At 38.8% G+C, this 12,998-nt stretch overlaps 1 pseudogene; it reads left to right on the top strand.

Moving 5' to 3' along the window:
• Window positions 1–2,457: 2,457 nt before the first annotated feature.
• Window positions 2,458–3,313, top strand: LOC116907348 (annotated as a pseudogene).
• The last annotated feature ends 9,685 nt before the right edge of the window (window positions 3,314–12,998 follow it).

Raw genomic sequence — 12,998 nt, 5'->3', positions numbered from 1 at the left:
TATCATGGGAGTTTCACAGATGAAACATAACTTGGAATCAGAATATAAAACAGGAAAAAATATTCAAGATTTTCATGAGTTTATGGATATACAGAATTCACTCTGTGTGTGAACTAAGTAATTCATCATGGGATGTTACTGAGAAGAGGTGGGTGATATTCAGATTGAAACTACTAGTAATATTATTAGATAAAGTATAATACTTTTATCTATGATATACAGAAAGCATTTGGCTCGTTATACTAAGGACTGGGGTTTTGGCAAGTAGGCTTGTATTGCTTTAACATAAGCAGATATAACCAGTTTTCCACAATATTTTTACTAACATGCAAATTCAGTGCCAGGCCATGATGTTCTTGGATTTCTAGAACTATAATATTTTAAATTAATTTCAATATAGCAGATTTTCTTTATTTTTTCTAATTAGTACTTTGTTTTAACCATTCCTTCTTTGTCCCATGTTTATGTATTAACACCAGCTTATGTGTTTCATGAAGAATTTCTAATCTCTTATCATGTGTGTCTCATTATCAAAAGACTTTCTCATCGATGTTCTTGTTTACTCTCTTCTGAGTTACTTTTCAGTTTTGTGAGTTCCACATGCAGTTATTGCCATATAACCACACATTTAAAAACAATAACCTGACCAACAATATTGAAAAAAATCTATAGTATTGATCTTTCTTAATCTGCATTACCTTAATTAAAAGAATAATTTATTTTCTGTTGTCTACATACCTTGGGGTGTTCTGCAATTTCAGAGCCCAGGGAAGGAGAGACTGTAAATATCTGGTAGTTCCTAAGGTCTCAGATTTCTTCCTTACTATTTCAACAACTTCAGGTTCCGCGCTTCACTGTCCATTCTGTCCTAGTTCTGGATTGTCCTGTTCATGGACCCTGTATAGTTCATGAATCTACAGCAACATTTCCCACACGGGGGTTTCGTAGTTCAGCCTGTTGCTGATTCACAGCTGTTATGGTTACATTCTGCAATGGGATATCTCCTAACCTAAAAATAAAATTAGTGACACCTTGGCTTGCAGGAATAAAGTGTGATGCCCTGATCATTTCCTCCCACTGCAATGCACAAATGGACTGATTAACTCATGGTCTTCTTTTCCACTATTTCCACCAGATTCTGTTAAGTGGTGCACGATTATTCATCATGCAGCTTTCATTCCAATAATTTATAAATTGCTTCACTTTATATCCTGGTCTCTGCCTCCATTCTCATTTGTCTCTCACATTCTCCTCAAAGAGGGTAAAGGTCCCCCTGTGTACTCCCATCCTGCTGTCACATCAAATCTCTAAACAGCTTGACAGACTCTCTGCCACTGAGGCCAGAAAATGCAGTCCAAACAAGAGAATGAATACCACTGTCAGACAATAGCTTAAGGAATAGCCACTGATGCAGCTGCGAGGGAACTAGAAAATATCATTTTGAGTGAGGTAACCCAGAACTAAATGGACATGTGTGGTAGAAACTCCCTTATAGGCAGATCTTATACATAAAGTCCAGGATAACCAGGCTAGATTTCAAAGATTCAAGAAAAAAAATAAAAAGGAAGGCCCAAGTGAAGATGCTCAAAACCCACATCCTGGGTTTAATAGTGATACTCAGTATTTCCCCAGTAGCTAACATAAATCAGGCTTGCTTTCCATAATGTTTAATCATGCCTATTTTATGCTGTTGAGAATTCTGTGAGATTGCATAACAATCCATGTGCCCAGATTTTTGTGTTTTGACTTTGCATAAGAGCTAGCTCTTAATAAGATATGTGTTGTTACTTGAATACACTTTATATTCTTAATACAATTTTGTATCTCTCTCTCTCTCATATATATATATATATATAGTGTGTGTGTGTCTGCAAATATATAGAGAGTGAATGGTAGTATTAATTTTTAATTATTTACCATATAATATTACATGAAATATACCTTAAGAATTGATACTTTTGAAGTTTGTAGTAGTCATTAAAATCGGTTTCTTTTGTACCATGACTATAACATACCAGTATGTTATAATAGTCTTATAATATGCTTCTTACTACTGATATTTTCTTTTTGTTGCTTTTCACTGACATAATAATCTTGCTTATAATACTGCATAGTCTATGATTATGATGGCATGTTTCCAATACATATGTATATCCTGACACTTTCAGCATCCTTACAATTGTATATATTACAAATAATAAACTACTGTCAGTAACTTTAAGGTGGAATGGTTAAGTTAAATTGCCTACATAGAATATATTCTACGTTGAAATTGTATTCCCAAGCTCCAAGGATCCTTCTGATATAGCCTATCAGTATCTCTTCAGATTATTAATACTTTCATTCACTTTGATCAGAAAAATGGGTGTGACCATTGACTGCTTGGAGATTTCACAAACAGCCTGTGGTATCTACATTGCAACAGTAGGAAAACTGAATATTGGGCCCAATAACAGAATGTACTTCTGGAGTCTGACAATCAAAATCATTATCTTATCACAAATTACTACTGGAATTACTATCAATTTGTCTCTTCTTATCAACTATTTACACTACTATATGGAACATACATTAAATACCAAAGATTTGATTCTCATGCACCTAATAGCAGTCAACATGTTGATATTTCTCTTTATGGGAGTGCCATTCACCATAGCAGGTGTGGGGTTGAAGCAGTTTGTAAATGATTTTGGATGCAGATTTATTTTCTATATTCAGAAAGTTAACCAGAGTATATCCATTGACACCATCTGTCTCCTGTGTATCTTCCAGGCCATTATCATCAGTCAAAGGGTATCCTGTTTTGTGAATAAAAAATCAATGAAATCAACGCTTCTTGGCTCCTTCATTTCCCTCCTCTGGGTCTGGTACATGTTTATACATTTCAATTTTCTTTGTGGACATGTTTGCCAATAGTAATATGAAAAATGTGACAAGAAATATGTATTTTGAGTACTGCTATATTGTAAGGCATAGTGAAATCAATGACTCACTCTATGTAACATCGGTGGTGTGTCCTGAAATCTTCTTTTCTGTGACCATTGTCTGGTCCAGTGGCTCCATGATTGTCAATCTGTACAGACACAAGCAAAATGTTCAACACATTCATAGCAGTCATGTTTCTAGCAGAAACACTCCAGAATCCATAGCCACCATGAACATTCTGGTCATGCTGTCTACCTTTCTGTCATTTTGTACTGTCTTCTCTTTCTTACAATGCTGCATTGCTCGTTTGTATAACCACAATTGGTGACTGGTGATTATCACCCACTTAACTTCTCTGGGTTTTCCATCCTTTGGACCCTTTGTTCTTTTATTTTTTCTCCACCTTTATTACCTTGGGTATTTCTTATTTACATTTTGATTGTTATTCCTCTTCCCGGTTTCCCAGCCAACATCCACCTAAACCCTCCACCTGCTGTTCTATATGGGTATTCCCCTCCCCAGCTTCCCCCCATTACCGGCCTCCTGCTAATAATCATGTTAACTGGGGGTTCAGTCTTAGAAGGACCAAGGGCTTCCCCTTCCACTGGTGCTCTTACTAGAGTATTCATTGCTACCTATGCAGTTGGAGCCCAGGGTCAGTCCATGTATAGTCTTTGGGTAGAGGCTTAGTCCCTGGAAGCTCTAGTTGGTTGGCATTGTTGTTCATATGGGGTATCGAGCCCCTCCAAGCTCTTTCAGTCCTTTCTCTGACTCCTTCAACAGGGGTCCCGTTCTCAATTCAGTGGTTTGCTGCTGGCATTTGCCTATGTATTTGCTGCATTCTGGCTGTGTCTCTCAGAAGAGATCTATATCAGGTTCCTGTCAGCCTGCACTTTTTGCTTCATTCATCTTATCTAGTTTGGTGGCTGTATATGTATGGGCCACATGTGGGGATGATTCTGAATGGGTGTTCCTTCTGCTTCTGTTCTATACATTACCTCCCTATTCCCTCCCAAGGGTACCCTCATTCCCCTTTTAAAGAAGAAGTGAAGCATTCACATTTTGGTCATCCTTCTTGAGTTTCGTGTGTTCTGTGCATCTTGGGTAATTCAAGCATTTGGGCTAATACCCACTTATCAATGAGTGCATACCAGTGTATCCCTTTGATCTCCTTTTGTTGTCTAATTGCTCTGGCTAGGACTTTGTGAACTATATTGAATAAGTAGGAAGAGAGTGTGCAACCTTGAGCATAGTTGTTTGTTTTTTTTTAACTTCCACCCCCTGACTGTGTCATACTAGGTACTTATAATGGGAGGAGGGAGGAATGAAGTCCCAGCTTAATACTACAAACTCCACTTTGCTTTCAGACTCCATTTTATGATTAACTTGCCGTTTAAAAGAACTCAGATACTGGAAAATCCCAACATGTTACAGAAGCCATGTCACCCTGGTACCAATGACAATTCCCCTGGACAAATGGCCATGCCACTTCTAGCAACAACCAATCAGTTCATAAGGGGAAAAGACATAATATATAAAGTAGTTTGATTAAGCTAGCAACTATTGTTCAAATCAAGCTGAAATTATCACTATCCAATAGGAGTTTGTCAAGCAAATGTCAAGCAATCATGTAACTGCCAAGTTGGAAAGTCCCTCAACCTACTACCATGATAAATAGACAAGATTTGTACCACTTTCCAGTGTGCTAAAGAGGTGATAGGGTTTGAGCTTCACCTTGAATGAAGACTCTTTGCTTTTCTGGAGAGCCTCCTGAGACTCAGGATCTCGCTCTAACTTCTGAGGCCTCTCAGTAATGTTGTGTTTCAGTCCTCCTACCCAAAAATCACTGCTTCACCCATTCCCACACTCACACCCATATGACTCTGAAAGCTTCTACATTTGGAACTGACAGATATGCAAGGTAGAAGCTCAGTGTCAATTGTGCAGGTGAGGCCCCAACATTACAAATGAAAAAAAGACTATTTCCAGCAAGGCACAGGGGGGCTTCATGAGGAAAGTCCTAGTGTGCATGCATGTGTGTGTGTGTGTGTGTGTGTGTGTGTGTGTGTGTGTGTGTGTTTAAGTATGAGAGTGTGGCTTCTTCCATCATCAAAATCTGTTCTACTGTACTACAGGTTCTTACTGATATTCTCACTGAGTCCCCCGTTTCTGACTTTTCTCCATCATGGTTTTGTTCACCTGTCCAGTTTTTTATTCTCATTGGGTCTAGTTTAGTTTCTGTATCTGAATGCTCCACAAACAAAAAGGAAATTTTCTCTTAACTTTGTCCCTGATCACTTTGAGGTCTCCTGCAAATCCTGGGTTTACAGAAAATGGCTCTGTGTATATAATCCTTCCTCCTCAAACATTAAGACCTGAGTTGAGATATCTAGTAGTATTATAAAAAGCTGGATACAGTGGTAGAAATCTGTAATTCCAGTGCCAGGGAGGTAAAGTCAGGAGGATCCCTGGTCAGCCAGTGTAGCTGAACTGATGATCTTTAGGTTCAGTAAAAGGGCCGTTTTAAAAAAAAAGAGTGAAAATAAGGAAAGTTACCTGATTTTGATCTCTGGCCTCCATCTAAATATAATATATTTATATAATTATATAATTATATAATTTATATAATATATATGTGTGTGTGTGAGAGATATATGTAATATATATGTATGTATATATATATGGTATAGTATATATACATAAATATCATATGTGTTTGCATTTATTTACATATGTGTGTATAAATCTTAAAGTATATATATATGTGTATACATCTATATGTGTCTGTGTATCTTAATATATATATATATATATATATATATATTAAATCAAACACACAACACACATACGTGCACATACACACAAGAAAAAGCTAATTTTTTTCTAGAATACCTTGCTCCTGTCCTGTCATATGCATGAGATTCACTTTGGAAGCCATTCACTCTCTCACTTTTCAGAAAACCTCAGGAAATAATTCTGGTGGCCTGGGTCTAGTTAAAGATCATAAGATATAACTTCTCCAGGCAGAGTTTGGTAAATACCATCCTAGATGCCAATCCTGCCAGAGTAAGCAGTCCTTAACAGCCATAGTATAGGCCAGAGACTTCTTAAGCTCTTGATAGCATGCCTCACATCTGGGTAGAAGTGAGGGACTCTCTTTTCTTTTTCTTAGAGGAAAGGTACTATGTATGAAGCAACCTTTAGACTGTTGTCAGATTTCTTAGTTGAGTCATCACAGAGTCACTTGTCCTAGGTAGAACATTCTATCACGTGAATTACTAAAAACCTGACAGGAATTTTTCCTGTCCACTTCACTAAAAATAAAATGTCCTAAAAATTAAGTCCAGCCTCCTAACTACAGCTATGGCTATTAGGTCTAAAGGTACTGTTTCCTCAGGGACTAAAGATACGGGCATGATAATATCTGTGGAGGAAGATGACTCAGACCTCTTGTGATAAGCTTTAAGTCGTCTGAGACATGATGGCCAGCACCTGTCCCTGCCTCCAAACTACAAATAGAAAACAGGCAAATAGTTCAAGGATGATTCCCCTTCCTCTGGTCAACATCTCCGTCACTTAACACATTCCTTCACCTGGTCCCAGAAAAATGCTTCTCCATTGGCCAGCATGCTTTCAAAGAGCTTCCAGTCCCCTGTCCACCTGCATTGTACACCAGTTCATTGAGATATAATTCCTGTTGGAGAGCTGTCAACTTGGGGTGCCTCTTCTCTGGTGACTAAGGAGGGCCCTTGCTCACCTCCCTCATCTAGGCCCTCCTGGCATGTCCACAGAGGAATATGCCCCCATGAAATATGAGTTCAAACTGTTGGACAGACTTTAGCAACTAAGACTATGTTCTTCAGAGATATGAATGGAGGATAGAAGGCAGTGTTCCAAGGCTCCACTCCTTGAAGTGAATCATGGAACTCAGGAGGACCAAGTCTGTCCTAGAAAAGTGATCTAGAGTGAGAGGTTTAGGTGGAAGTGACACCTCCAGGCTTTGTTGACAATGGACTCATACCAACTCTACTGTGGGACATGTGTGCATTTTCATGGGGGAAGTCCCTGATCAATCTGACCCCAGATGGTTGCATTTATGAGAGATACCACAGCTTTATGGGGGTGAGCATTCCACATGCCTGCTCCTTAGGAGATAGATGATGGCCTCCAGCTCAGACTATTTAACAACAAAACAAAAACCTACTCAGCTCAGGGACAACAAAGACTAAGAAATGTTTCATTTTTGCCTTATGGCTAATCCACAACCATGCTCACACTGTCAGGTGGACTCTGTGAATGTGCAGCCATTTATTTACATATGTCTTGCATATTTTAACATGTTGATTGACTAAGGACAGACTGTGAACTCTAGGAGATAGGCTCTGGCAGTGAGAATAGAATTTTAAGTACAGAGAGTTCCAGAAACATTGAATGGGGGGCTAGGATGGATGCTAGGCAAATCTCTGTTTGCAGAGATGATTGAAGGTCACTAGGGCAGATGTGGTGCCTCCCAAGGAAAGTGACTTTATCTCTGTCTGTCCTCCTTCAAATCTTTTGGTCCCTGTGATCATAGACCTAAAAAGCTCTTAGAAAATGCTTAAGAAGTCTCTGGACTCAAAAGATAGGAGAAAGTCTTGCACCTTGTTAGGAAATGTGGTACTGCTCCCTGAATTCCTGGTCTGTCATTGCGTCTTCTGCTAACTGTTCCACACTCTTCAACACAGAAGAAACCAAGAGGTCAGGGAGAAATCCATGTGCCTTTACAGCAGAAGGACACTTTAGACTGGCCAACCCACTTCCAATTGGTAATGAATGGAGATCTCATGTACATCCTGGCTATTCCTGAAGTTTGCAGAAAAAACAAACTAAACAAACCAAAGCTGGCATTTCTTAATCCTAGGGAAACAGAAGCTTGAGGAGGCAATGGGGATTTACTCAAGTCCAACATGGAATTTCTAGACTTTAGAATCTTATGTGTTCTCTTACTGCTCCGAAAAAAACAATCCAGATGGAACCTCTGTACCCCTAAAAAATTGTCATAGGGCAATACAGAGTTTGAGAGAAATCATGCCACAGATCAGTGAGAAAAGAGCACCTGAACCCTTGAAGAGTAGCATGTGTGTGTAATGTCACAGGTAAGTATTGCAGGTGGTAAAGAACCTCAGTTAGATGTCCATACCCAGCCTTCTTGTTTCTGCCTGCACCTAGAGCTGATCCAGTCCCACAGCTCTCTGTAATCAATTCAGTGGATAAGAAATCTAGACTTTCAGAAGAGTGGACAATCCTGAGAGCTCAGGGGAGACCACCATTTCTGCTCATATTCCTGGTCCAAGAGAATCCCAACTGGAGACCTCTGGAACCTAGGATGATCCTTCTGGTTTGTGCCTGCACCTGAAGCTGACCTATGGTCACAACTCTCTGTACCCAGACCCCTCTGGAAGAAAGCCAGGCTCCAGGAGTGCTGGTACAAAGGCTTATAGGATGGTCAAGCCACTATGAGAAACAGCAAGACCAGCTAGCACCACAGATAACTAGATTGATAGAGGCAAGCAGAGGAATCTAAGAAAGAGAAAACAAGACTACTTGGCATCATAAGAGCACAGTTCTCCCACCAAAGCAAATATTGAAGATACCAACACACTAGAAAAGCAAGATTTGGTTTTAAAATCATATCTTATGCTGATGAGAGAGGAATTTAAAAGTACATAAAGAAATCCCTTAAAGAAATCCAGTATATCACAGGCAAATGGGTAGAAGCCTTTAAAGAGAAAACACAAAAAATCCCTTAAAGAATTACAGGAAAACATAACCAAACCTGCTAAGGAATTGAAAAAAAAAGCAATACAGGATACAAAAATTGAAAGAGAAACAATAAAGAAATCCCAAGGGGAGACAACCTTTGAGATAGAAAACCTAGAAAAGAGATCAGGAGACATAGACACAAGCATCACTAAGAGAATAAAAGTGATAGAAGAGAGAAACTAAGGGCCAGAAGATACCATAAAAAATGTTAACACAACCATCAAAGAAAATATAAAATGCAAAAACCACCTAACCCAAAACATCCAGGAAATCCAGGTCACAAATAGGAGATCAGACCTAAGAATAATAGGTAAGAAAAGAGAGAAGATTCCCAACTTAAAAGGTCAGAAAATATCTGCAACAAAAATTTTAGAAGGATATTTCCCTAACCTAAGGAAAGAGAAGCACATAAACATACAAGAAGTCTACTGAATTCGCAGTAGATTGGACCAGAAAAGAAATTCGTCCCACCACATGATCAAAACACAAAATGAACGAAAGAAAGAAAGAATATTAATATCAGCAAGGAGAAAGGTCAAGTAACATATAAAGGTAGACCTATCAGGATTATACCAGACTTCTCAACAGAGACTATAAAAGTCAGAAGAAAATAGGTAGATGTCAAACAGAACCTAAGAAAACAAAAATGCCTGCCCAGGTTAATATATCCAGCAAAACTCTCAATTAACATAGATGGAGAAAACAAGATATTCCATAACAAAACAAAATTTAAACCATATCTTTCACAAATGCAACCCTACAAAAGGTAATATATGAAAAATTCCTACATAAGGAGGGAAATTACAGCCTGGAAAAAGAAAGTATTCTAATGTCACTAACCCAAAAGAAGAGAGTGACACAAACATAATTCCACTTCTAACAACAAAAAGAACAGGAAACACCATTTACTATTCCTTAATATCTCTTAACATTGATGGACTCAATTCCCCAATATGAAGACAGAGACTAACAGGTTGAATACTTAAAGATACAGCATTTTGCTGCCTACAAGAAACACACCTCAGTGACAAAGACAGACCCTACCACAGAGTAAAAGGCTGGACAACTATTTTCCAAGCAAATGGTCCCAAGAAACACGCTGGAATAGCCATTCTAATATCGAATAAAATCGACTTTCAACTGAAAGTTATCAAAAAAAAAAAAACAATAAGGAAGGACACTTCACATTCATCAAAGAAAAAAATCCATCAATATGAACTCTCAATCCTTAATATATATTCTACAAATTCAAGGTAACCTACATTCATAAAAGAAAACTTACTAAAGCTCAAATAATATATTGCACCTCACAGAGTAATAGTGGAAGACTTCAACACTTGATTCTCATCAATGGACAGGTCATGGAAACAGAAAGTATACAGAGACACAGAGAAAGTAACAGAAGTTATGAAACAAATGGATTTAACAAATATTTACAGAGTATTTCATTCTAAAACAAAAGAACATACCTTCTTCTCAGCACGTCATGGTTCCTTCTTCAAAATTGACTAATGGGTCACAAAACAGGTTTAAACAGATACAAGACAATTGATAAAAACCCATGCATTCTCTCAGATAACCACAGACTAAGGATGGTCTTCAATAACAACAAAAAAAATGGCAGAAAGCCCACATACTCATTGAAGTTGAACAAAATTCTACACAGTGATAACTTGGTCAAGGAAGAAATAAAGAAAGAAATTAAAGACTTCTTATAATTTAATGAAAACTAAGGCAGGGCATACCCAAACCTATGGAATACAATGAAAGCAGTACTAAGAGGAAAACTCATAGCTCTGAGTGTCTCCCCAACGAAACAGGGTAGAGCATACACTAGCAGCTTCATAGCACACTTAAAACCTCTAGATCAAAAAGAGACAAATACACCCATAAGAAGTAGAGAGCAGGAAATATTCAAACTTGGGGCTGATACCATCCAACTAGGAACAAAAAGAGCTATACAAAGAATCAACAAAATGAGGAGCTGGTTCTTTGAGAAAATCAACAAGATAGATAAAACTTTAGGCAAACTGACCAGAGGACATAAAGAGTATGCAAACAAACAAAATAAGAAATGAAAAATGAGACATTACAATGAAAACTGAGGAAATTCAAAAAATGATCAGAGCCTGGCTGCAGCCCAGTCCCACTGTAGCACATTGAAGCCATGACTGTGAATTGTACAAGAACCAGATCTTTCAGCACCTCCTTCATTGGTCCTTCCTCTTCTTCCCCAAATGTCTAATGGTGATGAGTCTTACTACAGCAGGCCAATGATCACATGGACAGTGTCCGTAGGCTTAAATAGGAACTGGGATATATTCACAGCACTGCCAATTCGTCCAGGTATAGAATGGAAAACAAAGAACTTATAGTTCAGTGCTGTTTTCTATGTGTTGGGTCCTGAGGACCAATCCACATTGACTCCCAAGAAAATGTCAGTAAAGATGGGTCAGTATGGACAGAAGTACAAGAAGGCCTAGTTTCCTAGGATATCCATCTTGATAACTTTGGACTGGTGCTTACCACTATGTGTACCTTGATAAAGAAGGCAGACTGTTTTCTGACTACATTCTGGAAAATAAGGGCACTCAAGTTCTTGAGAACACCCAGTCAAATGAACCAGGGTGTCACTCCTGGGCCTTATAGAAGTGACTAGCAGACATTTATGGAGAGTCAAGGGAGACTAGTGAATACCACAGGATGAAGGCAATACAACAAAGATATGAAGTTCAAGGGGCATCTACATGTGTTGAATTTGGTCCTTTCTCTGCATTAGCTCTTACCTTCCTCACACTACAGGCAGACAAGAGATTCAACCTAATCTCTCCATTGTTTCCACTTACCCTTCTCTTTCCCAACTATAAAGTTCTCTTCTTGGGGACAGAAAATTCCATTACACCTCAGCTCTCACTCAACCCAATGCAGAAGCCTTCTTGTAACTGGCAGTGCCGGCAGCTCCCTGTTGGCTGGATCTGAAGGATGATATTTGTGTTAGCCAGGGTTGGGAGAGCCACTGTGACAGAACATGGGCTTAACTGTCAAAGAATTTCATGAGAGCTCCAGACAGGAAGTTGTCATTTTGCAGGAAGCTCAGCAGTTTGGGTGCTGACTTTCCACAATCTACCAGCTCTCACTCAGATTTGACCTTCTGCAATCTTCTCCTTAACACTGGATCCATAGAGGTTTTTCAATACAACTACATGTCAGTGTTCAAATTAACTTGTGGATGGAAAGCCCAAGATAGGAACACAGGTTGTAGATCCCTGCTGTTTGTGGAGTTGACTCAGGTCTGGCCTGAGGCTCTCTTATGTTTCCTATTATAAATTTTTCTTTTTTCAGTTATGTTCTCCCTATGTATTCTTGAAACTTGGGTTTTTTTTTACATTAGTACTCCAGTGCTGGGACTGCAGGTGAGAACCACCAAAATATATTACCATTGAGTTTTGGATTCAAAGCTAAAGTCTATTGAGCATGGTTAAAAATCAAGTTCATCAACTCTTGTCCACAAACTATCTCTTCCTGAATTTCCCATTATGTTAACAGATAAGTAATCCTGCAAGGTCCCTACTCTAACTACAGCCAACCAGGGAACAGATGAGACTTTGGTATCTTGAACCCTGACAACCAGGTACATGACACAACCCTGCTTTTCTACTTATTTCAATACCACTTCTCATGCCTCTGATAAATTCATGTGGTGACAATTTGCTGGGCTTAAATGGTTTACAAAAGCTCTGGATCAGGGACTCAATTGGTAAAGTGCTGATTGTACAAGCATAAGGATCTGGTTCAAATACTCAGCAAAAAGCTTAGTGTAGGGAATGTAGAGATAGATGTCACCCTGCTAATTGCATTTACTGTTCTTGCAGAGATATGGAGTTTGATTCCCAATACCAACCAGCAGGACCCAGGGCTTCCCCTTCCACTGGTGCTCTTACTAGGATATTCATTGCTACCTATGAGGTCAGAGTCCAGGGTCAGTCCATGTATAGTCTTTAGGTAGAAGCTTAGTCCCTGGAAGCTCTGGTTGCTTGGCATTGTTGTACATATGGGGTCTCGAGCCCCTTCAAGCTCTTCCAGTTCTTTCTCTGATTCCTTCAACGGGGGTCCTATTCTCAGTTCAGTGGTATTTGGTTGTGTAAGTAAATAACTGTGCTTCAGTACATGCCAGACCTGCCAATGGAAGCAAAATGAACATAATAAAATTCTTTGAGCTACATAGGACCAAGGAAGTTGCCATTATTTGGGTAAAACCATCCTTAAAAATA

Source organism: Rattus rattus, chromosome 8, assembly GCF_011064425.1.
Source record: "Rattus rattus isolate New Zealand chromosome 8, Rrattus_CSIRO_v1, whole genome shotgun sequence".
NCBI lineage: Eukaryota > Metazoa > Chordata > Mammalia > Rodentia > Muridae > Rattus > Rattus rattus.
The sequence above is the reverse complement of the archived record's forward strand: the minus strand, read 5'-3'. Positions and strand labels throughout refer to the sequence as shown.